We start from the raw sequence: 12,394 nt of genomic DNA on the forward strand, positions 1-12,394 counted from the left end.
CGGTCCGTAGAAACCACACTTGTGTTCACATTTGCATCGGTCGCGGTGTGAAAAAATTTGTGCTGTGTTTGAGTTGGGCAACGATTTTTCGTGTCACATACGGATGAGCCGTGTGTGGCTAAATGCTACACCGGGTGTAAGTAAACCGGTCTTAAGGTTTTAAATACAAAACGGTGTATTTGACCTTGTCCACTTTTGGAATGTTTTTGAGGTAAATCATTTTGACATTTTATCATTTAATCGCGCTTGCACTGATCTTTTGAAAATATTTAAAACGTCAGAATCTTTTTCCTGCCTCCTTTTAACTATATAAATGGTTTTTCAATAATTGCGGGTAGATATTGAAATGGAATGAAATAGCGCTTTCTGTCGTCAGGCTCCATATGGTTCAATTTAAGCCATAAGAAATAAATTATCATCGCTGTTGACGGTGACCGCCTTAGTTTCGTCGTTTTCAAAAAAGTACGGTAACTTTTTGAGGATGCATTATCACCTGGTGAACCTAGCGTGGGTTGGTGTCGTAATTTATATGTACGTCAATTGTGCTTGTTCATCCGAAAATGAGCCTCGTCAATTAAAAATGATTTTTCGGCCAAAATTGGAGTTCTCTTCCAAACCCTGAAAAATGGACTGTGAAGGGCCACCACGTCTACCGTAAAATGGGTGCAATGTGCACAACGTTTGCGTTAACGAACATTCATTTTTATAATAAAGTTCTATCATTTGAACGTGCTGTTCAATCGTGTAACTTGCCATGATTATTTGGCATAAACAACTGAATAATAAACAAAAGATTTGACAGATGTCACAAAAACAAAATGACCGCCACGGGGCCCCAAAATGTACTTGCGCCGATTGAAAAACAATTTAGTAGGAACAGTTATGAGACCTTAAAATAAGCCACTTTAAAAGCGGTTAATAGGAGCATTATCTTAGAAATTGATAATACTATGCCTTGTTTTTGGACTCTGTAAAGGACCTTCTTTGGTATCATGTTTTTGTAAAAGTGTGCAATTTCCAAATTTTTTCAAGCACGAGTTTGGGAAGAAAAAGAAAGGACACATAAAAATATAAGTTTATATAATATCTCTTGCCTTTTTTCCTTTGTTTCTTCCTTCAATAACATTATTAGCATTTTATTTGTTTGTCAGTTTTCCAGTTGGATTCCATAACTCCTACACAATGCGTAGCAAAAATGTGAACCGTTACCGCACTATTTCATTATTTAGGTCTACACGTGCACACAGAACACCTCTAAAAAATAACCAATACCCCAAGGAACACATTTATGTCCTGTCCCACCCACCCAACTTCTGTCTTTTCTTTCTTTTGAAATCGAAAACGCGAAAGTTTCGATGTTTAAGGACGTCTCTTGTTCCTGTTCATAGTTTGTAGGTGGTATACTGAGAGCTGTCTAATGAAAACAAATCGCCCATTTATTAATATTTACCGCAATAAATAATAAATTAGCTTCTGTCACTCGATATTTGTTTGGCGTTTGTCCCCCTTTTTGTATTTGAAACCAAAAACACAAAACTTCAGCCATTGATACTGAAGGTGTGGCGTTCTGGTAGGCAATGAATGGTGCGTGGTCGAAAAGACCAAAAATAAACCCCTATTCCTTTTGAGATGTGCTTTGAATTTCAAAAAAAAAAAAGAAAAGAAAACCAACGAACGAAACGCGTAATGTTCTTTATTGGTGTCTTGATGATGATAAAAAAGTTGTGAAGCCATTTGGTGTCGGAGTTCAATGGCACAACGGAGGAAGTCAGGGATGCAATAGTACCATTAAAGGCCTTTAGTACAGTAATAATAATTTTTGTAAGAATTAAATAAAAAGATCAAATATAAGTATTGGTGTCCTTTAAGATATGAGTTTCGTCGAACTTTGAGCTTGTTCTTAAAGCTTTTGGTGGAATCACTTATAAGTTGTTGTATGAAAAAGGTATCGAATCGAATACATTCACCCTTATTTCTTATATCACGGAAGGAAAAGTGGCATCTAAGCCATCAGGTCATTCTTGAATATATTCACTCAACTGTTCGTTGGTTATGCACTGCCTTAAAATAATGTAAAAATGATTTAAGTACTTAATTAAGCTTTAGCAAGTAAGCCTCTGTTACCAATTAGTTCTTATTTGTGATTGATCTTCAATCCATCTTTTATTGGTTCTTCCTCTTCAACGTTTAGTGACCAATTTTGAGACGACTGGTTCAGTAAACAATCAGCTAACACCTGTACGCCAAGGAATGCAAGTTCGGCCGAGAACATCGCCGCGGTGCGAGAAAGAACCCGATTTTAGCCGTAAAATCATCTTAAGTGACAAAGCGCATTTTTGGATGAATCGGTGTCTTAACAAGAAAAATTGTTGTGGTGTGGATTTTGAGCCGGCCGGCGGTGGCGTGATTGGTCCATTATTTGTTGAAAACGAAGTTATTGGGGCGGTCATCGTCAACAGCGATGATAACTAATTTCTATGGCCCAAATTTAACCATATGGTCATAGACGACATGTGGTTCTTGCAGGACGGCGCTACGTTCCACACCACAAACTCCACGATTGACAATGACAACATCTACCTGCCCTTATTGAAAAACCCTACATTTATGACGTCAATAACTCAGGTTCCATTGCGAATACCTTTATTTCGTACCCTTCGACTTGGTCGAATTTTCATAATTTTCCTCCTAAATTTTGGTCTGACGTATCCTTAGCTACTTGAGCGTTTTGGCAGTCAGGATCATTGTTAAGGACCGATATAATAGCAGAGTTTCAGGTGCACTTTTGTCCAATTGTAAAATATGTTTAAGGCTCCTGAATTATTTCCAACTATTTGTGATGTGTCTGTTAATTTCTTTATTTTCTTGGTCCTTAAATAATTTTAACTGCCCCAAATATATGTAATCTTCTACGTACTCAATTTTTTCTTCGTCCAACGTTATATCGTCTTTTGTGTGATTTGCCATGGCTTTAGTTTTCGATTTTTCTACTTGAAATCCATAATTTTTACACAAGGCAGTTAGTTGTGTAAATTGTCTTGAATGTCTTCCAGAATTGAGAACCCAGAATTCATATCATTTCGATTTCATTATTGTAGGTTCTTTTATTATATTTTTAAATTCTAAGGTCTTAAAAAGTGATAACAATGTTATTGCCGAACTGTGCAACCTTTCCGGAGTTTGTGATGTTTGTGACTTTGCCCAAAGGATTTTTGAAATCTAAGCTCTGTTATCGGAAGTTGGATTTGTAAACCTGGTGTTTTGTTATATCAATACCTCTTAAAAGATCTTGGACTTGGGTACTGGTAGTTAGGTCTTGGCTGCTTGGTATTATCAACTGAGTCAAGCAACTAGGGGCTGTTTGAAAAGCACTACGATTGTTTTGTCTCTTTCTAATTACTCCACCTCTGCCACCATTTTCTCCATTTCATCATATTGATTTATTCACAATTTTGTGTTACGTTGGCGGGGAGTATCCTCCAGCTGTTGCTAGTAAATGCCCCTGGTTTTTCTTAGGAACACTATCTGGCCCATGTTGTTTCCGGGTTTCGTATGAGTGTTTAAATAACATATAAGCCAAGAAATTTAATTTCGGTTGTGGATGATAGTTTATTTTCTACCGGTTGTCTACTGGAGGTGTCTTTAATAGATTCGTAGATAGGTTGTCACGTAGATGAGTCGGTCATTTTGGATACGTTATCTCTGGCTAACAAAAAAATCATGAAAAGGTCGTCGAGTTGCAGTCAGACAGGGTTGCATATTGTCACGAATATGGTCCGCATGTGCTGCGGGCATCCTTGACAGGAAACGGAGGAATAAGACACATTCGGAAAACGTTCCTGAAATATCTAAAAATATAAATTATGAATAATCATCAAATGGAAAGATGGGTGAAGAAAGAAGCAGAAATCATTATGCTTAAAATAAATCAATATATTTAGCTTCAAAACCGTCAAGTTTCCCTCTAATAAACATTGTTTAACAACCACTAGAAAAAGGAGAGGAGTATGCAGTATCTTAGAAGTATTGTTTCTGCTGAATGCGGAGCCGCACAAGATATTCCTAGCCGTGTAGAAAAATCAAAGGCTGCGTTATATTGTTGATATTGTCTAATGTATTGAGGAACAGCTCTGTCAGATTAAAGACAAGGCTACGACTGTCGAATCAGTACTATTATACGGATGCAGCACTTAAAAACGAACAGCAGCTGTTACTAACTGTTGCAGACCTTCATCAGGTTCCTAATATAGTAGTCTAGGAGGCGACCGTAGGGTACCCTACCTCATAAGCATATACAAAACTGCAGGGCGGGCTAACTTTTGATGGGCAAAATGGCTACTTCCGGTACCGTTTTTTGGTACATACCTACCTCATCTGCCGACTAGACAAATGAGGTATCAAATGAAAGCTTAGACTCTCTAGATTAAGAATCCGCTGGGCGGGCTAACTTTCGATGGGCCAAACATGTGCCCGCCCAGCTGTTTTAAAAAAAAAATCAAAATTCATTGACTTTTTACTTACCGAAATTTCAATTTTTTTTATCTCAAACTAAAGAAAAAAACGGTGAGTTGATTAGTTTCACTGTCAACTCAATAAAATATTTAACTGAATTTGTAAAAAAATTTAAAATTACTTAAGACAAGTATTTTACCACAGTTTTTCACTGTATTATTTGTCTAAATGTATGTTGAAAACATAAATAAAAAACAAGACATTATTTTCTGCAACAAATTTTTCGATCTTCATTAGGTATTTAAAAAAGCAAAACACATACGAAATATAAAAGTATTTATCTTCATTTTTTCAAAAAACAAATAAAATATAATATAATTTAATATAACACATTTACAAAAGATAGGAATAAGAAATTTGCATATTTCACACAATTATTAACATAATATTTTCATTTGTTTAATCTATAATATTTAAAATAAAATAGTAAAGATAAAAACAATAAAATAAATAATATTAACAAAATGAAAATAAAATTATAAACCTATACCAACATTTTTATTTGCATTAAATTTTTAACAATTGTCATCAGAATCTTCATTACTTAAATATTCTATTTTGCCATTTTCATCTTCATTTAAAATAATGTCATCAACATTTGGACTAGTTGGTTCGCCTTGAGACCAAACATTTTTTATCTCCCATCCAAAATTTTCTGGATTGAGCTTTACACAATAACCTCTGATGCATTTTCCACTTACAACTTATGAATATTGTCCTATTAATTTTTTCAAACAATGACTTAAAACAAGGTGGAATTGAAATGGAGTCAAAATATTTTATGTTCTTAAAAAATTACCAGAAGATACGTTTTTAGAGTCATATAGATTTTGATATATTTGAACTCTTGCTAAATTTATGCTTTTGCAATTCTTTAAGCCGTACATTTGGCAAGTAACATTTTGAATTATTTGAATGCTTTTTTCGTCTAAAGGTTGAGCTTCATTACTTAGTTTTTCAAAAGCGGCCTGAAAATGGACATTTTTTCTAGTATTTCTAAAGATTTAGCTTTTGCTTTTCGAAAAAAACTGGTTGTACAGTCACAACCTGTGAATCCATAAGGTAATGCAGCACACAAACTCATCCCTAGTTTTGCGGCAAGTTCTGTACAATATATGCCTAGATAGCCAAATCTTTAAATATTTTAATTTATGCATGATTCCAAGTAAAATAATAAGAATACCCGTGTCAGTTCGGTTTTGCTTTACTGACATTATAAATTAGCCTTGTGTCGGCTTCTTTATGACTGCAATTGTATTTGGAGTTGGGACTATTCACACTTTGAGTAGATTCATTTAGAACTTCGTAAGAAAAACACGTATTGAAAAAAAATTTCCCTCAAAATTGAAATTAATGAACTATCAATGTTGCCCTAAGAATCTTACCAGAGATTCCTTGAAATTTGGATTTTTTATACATTTAAGGAAGTCTTCTGTTCTTTTTTGTAGTGGGCCAGATATTGCAAAATTTGTGGTTTCCTTTTCGTTTCTATTGTAGTGTTCCGAATCCTTAACTGATGATTTTAAAACAATATGTATCTCCTGAGACTCAGTAGAACATATACTCGTTTTAAAATAATTTTTGATATTTTATTAAATGTTACGGAACTAAACCTACATAAGACCCTGTTTTTTACCATCACTACTCTTTTAGTGTTTCTTTATGCGTTCAGACGCAAAGTTAAGAACTTTATTTCGCTTAATCGGTTTTGCAAATCGATCAAGCTCTCTTGAACACTCTTTAATAAAATTATATTTTTGGGTTTCATCTATTTCATTTGCCTTTAAAATAAAATTTGCTATATCTTGACTTGTCGCTCTACCCGTTGTTATATTAAATAGAAATCCTTTCTCTAAATTTTCATCAAAAGGATTAATATTTTGTTTTAAATTGTTAATTATTTCAGAGAATGATTTCTTATAATCATAAGTTGTATGTTTAAAAATACAACACAGGCATATTGTGTAAAGCTCAATCCAGAAAATTTTGGATGGGAGATAAAAAATGTTTGGTCTCAAGGCGAACCAACTAGTCCAAATGTTGATGACATTATTTTAAATGAAGATGAAAATGGCAAAATAGAATATTTAAGTAATGAAGATTCTGATGACAATTGTTAAAAATTTAATGCAAATAAAAATGTTGGTATAGGTTTATAATTTTATTTTCATTTTGTTAATATTATTTATTTTATTGTTTTTATCTTTACTATTTTATTTTTAATATTATAGATTAAACAAATGAAAATATTATGTTAATAATTGTGTGAAATATGCAAATTTCTTATTCCTTTCTTTTGTAAATGTGTTATATTAAATTATATTATATTTTATTTGTTTTTTGAAAAAATGAAGATAAATACTTTTATATTTCGTATGTGTTTTGCTTTTTTAAATACCTAATGAAGATCGAAAAATTTGTTGCAGAAAATAATGTCTTGTTTTTTATTTATGTTTTCAACATACATTTAGACAAATAATACAGTGAAAAACTGTGGTAAAATACTTGTCTTAAGTAATTTTAAATTTTTTTACAAATTCAGTTAAATATTTTATTGAGTTGACAGTGAAACTAATCAACTCACCGTTTTTTTCTTTAGTTTGAGATAAAAAAAATTGAAATTTCGGTAAGTAAAAAGTCAATGAATTTTGATTTTTTTTTCCAAAAACAGCTGGGCGGGCACATGTTTGGCCCATCGAAAGTTAGCCCGCCCAACGGATTCTTAATCTAGAGAGTCTAAGCTCCTCATTTGTCTAGTCGGCAGATGAGGTAGGTATGTACCAAAAAACGGTACCGGAAGTAGCCATTTTGCCACCACAAGGCCCATCGAAAGTTAGCCCGCCCTGCAGTTTTGTATATGCCACGTCATGCTCTATCCATTTCTGGCACTCAATTCCAGTCGGCTTATGAGGTAGGGTACCCGACGGTCGCCTCCCAGACTAAAGGTTATATTTATTTATTTTTAAAGCAGCTGTACACCAGTGTGAACGTCATCTCCACCCACCCCAGACGAAAAGTCTGAATTCATCCTTTTTACATATGGAAATCTTTTTAAGAGCGATATTATTCGAAATAGACGGACCTTGAGACGTCGAGCAAGAAATGTCAACATTTTGTAACTGGAACAATATCTTCACAAAAAAGAACTTAATAAGTTAGTTCTTACTTCCTGCATCCAAAATACAAATTTACCAGTAAGTTCGTCCCTGAAAGAAAGTGACACTTTTTACAAATACTCATCACTTCATATTTATCTTTCTTTTTTGACGATAAGTCGCATTGCACCATTTCAACTGATGGTCAACATAACGTAGAATCTCTCCCCTTTACTGCTCTTGTGAAAATCCTTATAATGGGTTGGTGTTTCGTGTAAGCGAAAAACGCTAAGTCACTTAATACGCGTCTACAAGATGACCATTGGGTATAATTTAAAACTTGCTAACCTTCAAGTCCACACCCCTTTTTCCCCTCCTTAAAACCCTACCTTCTTTGAAGTCCAATTCATCAACCCCCTGGTTGTTATTTTGATGGTACGAGTATTTTATTATTGGCTTTGAAGGAAAGGACAGGACAGGAAAGGGTGAACTCAAATACATAAAACAAGGATAACAAAAAACAAATAAAGTTGCCTAAAACAACATGAAAGAACACTCTGGCGAGCAGAGAATGGTGATGGCCAATTCCTCATGTGGCCGAGGAGATCACAGGACATAGTCAGCGTCCGTGTTGACTTTCAAAGTTTGTTCGCCTTTGATCCTGTGGAAATGTGTAAATTGACACTCGAGCGAAACAACTTCCCAATGACGTTTGCCAGCGTTTATTCCACATGGAGAACACTAGAATTCTCTTAACCTCGTCCTTCTCGAACTCGAACGTTGCGCGTCGCTCGTCGTAGAATAGAATGACTGAAGGGACGAAGAGTGAGTTGGAGTTCGAGGGCTTGAGTTGAGGACACCTACCCTACATAGATATAGGAAAGGGAAGGTTGAGTGAATGAAAAATGTTTTAAACTTTTTCCACAGAACGAAAACAAAACATAAAAAGAAGAAAAGTTTAAAACGCAAAGGGAGTTGGTTTTGTACAACTTTTTTCGGGACAAAGAATGTGGTAGCGAAACACGTTCACCGTTGTGTCGCAGTTGTTTCCTTGATTCTTTCCTCCCTGTTCCTTTTTTTTAACGTAGGTACCTCACCTATACCTTCTATATCTCCATAACTCTCACACCAGAAGACAGTCGTTCCCATGGAAATGATGAGCTAGAAAGATAATTAATTTCTCGTTTATCCTTTTGCAGTTAATTTCCCAGGGCAGTAATGGGAAACTTTTGCTCTGGAAATATTAAACAGCTAAAAAAAGAACACCTTCAATTTACTTGCACCGAGATCTGAACTGATTTGGAATTAAATCCCAAGTCGATAAAAGTTTGTTCAGTTAGGATTTGAATAATATGCTAAATTTGTTTGTGCTTTTTGCGAATCTCAGAAAGTACTTAGAGTTGATTATGAAGCAATCAATTCATTTGGATACATTGATGGGATTGTTCTGAAGATCCAGGAATTAGAAATTAACTGTAGACGAACAGAAGATTAGATTAATTTTTAACGCTTAATTTTAGTTGGATTAATTTACGACTTAGTGCCATTGATAGGTGTCTGATGGTTAGTGCGTTGCGTATAGAAATGTCATGTCAGAGACCTTGGTATTGTTTGTTTTTTTTAAGGGGCACTTTGAGGAATTAAAAAATCCTAGCTGAGTAACTTTTCTCATGAAAAATGCATCTGAAGTTAATCCTCTGGAGTCAATGTAAAATTGTAATTCTCCCTTATCTTTACCATATAATTAATCCAACAGAATAATTAAGATTTACAAGTCTTCAGAAGTAAAGTTCTTAACAAGTTCCGGGCCTAAGCCGATACGGATTCAATAGCAAAAATATAGAGAATAAATACTATGAGTTGGATTTTTGCACTGTATAAAATAACTCGATGCTCAAATCGGACTTAGAATTCCGCTGGATTACGGAAGAAGTCCGGCCAAAATTCTGTCCATAAGACCTCATAAATCAATTATTATGGTCAGTGTGGGTAAATATAAGCTTTTAAGTTTTTTTGAATTTTATTCTTAACATTTGTGTAGTATTTTGATTTTAAGAAAAGAACAGTATGTGGATGTTTGTTTTATTTTAAAGAAGAAGGTTTTCGTCTTAATAACTTTACCAATTTCATCTGTGAGATTTTGAATAGGCTGCGTATACTTTTTTGACCTTATCCTTTACATGTAATCAAATATTAAAGCCTTTGAGTTTCAAGTGAAAAATCTCGGCCAATTGTGCGATCACTTCTTCAAGAAATAACATGGTCAGTAATATTAGCCGAACTACAAAAAGCTCAAACACATTTGCACCAATCCTTAGGGCAATTTTTAACTGCTGTTAATATCTGGTCCATATTCCCATGGCATGGAGAGAAGTGAAAGTATTGACACGGGTGAATGCTTGCAAATCAACCGTAAAAATCTACGACACATAAATCTATCATCATTCCTTCTCAAGATCTTATAATGATCGATTGATATCCATTTAAGGGCAAGTATTGGTACAAGACTTCTGTCTATGTCTCAACTTGCCTACTTTAAAGGTAAATCGGTGGAAACGGTGTTATACACATTAGTTTAAGCACTATCGAATACTCCCTCCATTATAGAGAGTTCACTTTGGTTGGTTTCTTTGATATAGAAGGTGCTTTAAACATAAACGGTGATTTTTTAAGGGCTTGAGAACTTTAAAAAAAAAAAAAAAACGCATAAAATTTGCAAAATCTCATCGATTCTTTATTTGAAACGTTAGATTGGTCCATGACATTTACTTTTTGAAGATAATTTCATTTAAATGTTGACCTCGGCTGCGTCTTAGGTGGTCCATTCGGAAAGTCCAATTTTGGGTAGCTTTTTCGAGCTTTCCGGCCGGAATAGCCCGAATTTCTTCGGAAATGTTGTCTTCCCAAGCTGGAATAGTTGCTGGCTTATTTGTGTAGACTTTAGACTTGACGTAGCCCCACAAAAAATAGTCTAAAGGCGTCAAATCGCATGATCTTGGTGGCCAAATTACCGGTCCATTCCTTGAGATGAATTGTTCTCCGAAGTTTTCCCTCAAAATGGCCATAGAATCGAGAGCTGTGTGGCATGTAGCGCCATCTTGTTGAAACCACATGTCAACCAAGTTCAGTTCTTCCATTTTTGGCAACAAAAAGTTTGTTAGCATTGAACGATAGCGATCGCCATTCACCGTAACGTTGCGTCCAACAGCATCTTTGAAAAAATACGGTCCAATGATTCCACCAGCGTACAAACCACACCAAACAGTGCATTTTTCGGGATGCATGGGCAGTTCTTGAACGGCTTCTGGTTGCTCTTCACTCCAAATGCGGCAATTTTGCTTATTTACGTAGCCATTCAACCAGAAATAAGCCTCTCGCTGAACAAAATTTGTCGATAAAAAAGCGGATTTTGGGCCATTCACTGAAAATTCGACGTTGTGGCAGATCGTTCGGCTTCAGTTCTTGCACGAGCTGTATTTTATACGGTTTAACATCTTTGCGTAAAATCTTCCATGTGGTCGAATAACACAAACCCAATTGCTGCGAACGGCGACGAATCGACATTTCACGGTCTTCAGCAACACTCTCAGAAACAGACGCAATATTCTCTTCTGTACGCACTGTACGCATTCGTGTGGTTGGTTTAATGTCCAATAAAGTAAACTGAGTGCGAAACTTGGTCACAATCGCATTAATTGTTTGCTCACTTGGTCGATTATGTAGACCATAAATCGGACGTAAAGCGCGAAACACATTTCGAACCGAACACTGATTTTGGTAATAAATTCAATGATTTGCAAGCGTTGCTCGTTAGTAAGTCTATTCATGATGAAATGTCAAAGCATACTGAGCATCTTTCTCTTTGACACCATGTCTGAAATCCCGCGTGATCTGTCAAATACTAATGCATGAAAATCCTAACCTCAAACAAAATCACCCTTTATCTGAACGTAGAGGTTCGCTTGGAGAGTTATTTCATTTAATGTTGACTAGCACAGTACGTAGCTCTAAACTGGACAACTCTTCCGCCAGAAGATTCGTTAGTAAAGGACACTGCAAGTTGGTGTTATATCCCCTATATTCTGTAACCTCATTTTAAATGAAATCTTTACTGGTCTGGACGCGGAGGATTTCAGAGCAGATAACGTTGCTATAGCGGTCTCCAGAAAGCATCAAAACACCTTAAACGAACTCTTACAAAATGCCTTAGACAAACTAATACTTTGAGCTGATCGGTGTGGATCGATTTTGTCACGGCACTATCAAATCTCTTGAGGACTCTGTCTCTTTTTAAATTCTATAACAGTCCATAACCACTTTTGCTGGTTGCCGGCCCATAGAGACATTCCAGGAAATTGTAAGGCAGATGAACTCTACAGAAATGGTCCAACCCATTCTACTAAGTTTTGTTTAAGTAAACCATTTATAGGGCAAGGCGCTATGAAGAAGACAAACATCAGGTGGAATAACATCACCACGTGTCAGGTTACAAAACACATATGGCCTGTACTAGGATTAAAACGCTCAAGGTGCTTGCTATCTCTAATCAGATCGCATATAAGGTCGATAATCGGTATCATTACCTAATAGAATATATAAATGTCTAATCGGAAAGCACGCCAAGCGGCTAAGCGTTTTCTTAAATGACTTCTGCAGAAGCTGTATGGATTAGGAAGAGGTGAAAGTGTTTCGCGAAGTCTTTAAATGCCCTAGCTTAAAAGCGAAAAAATTACCTCGGAGAATTCTTCTATAACAATCTACCCGATCTCAATCATATAAACTTAATC

The sequence above is a fragment of the Eupeodes corollae genome, chromosome 1, assembly GCF_945859685.1.
Source record: "Eupeodes corollae chromosome 1, idEupCoro1.1, whole genome shotgun sequence".
NCBI classification, from domain to species: Eukaryota; Metazoa; Arthropoda; class Insecta; order Diptera; family Syrphidae; genus Eupeodes; species Eupeodes corollae.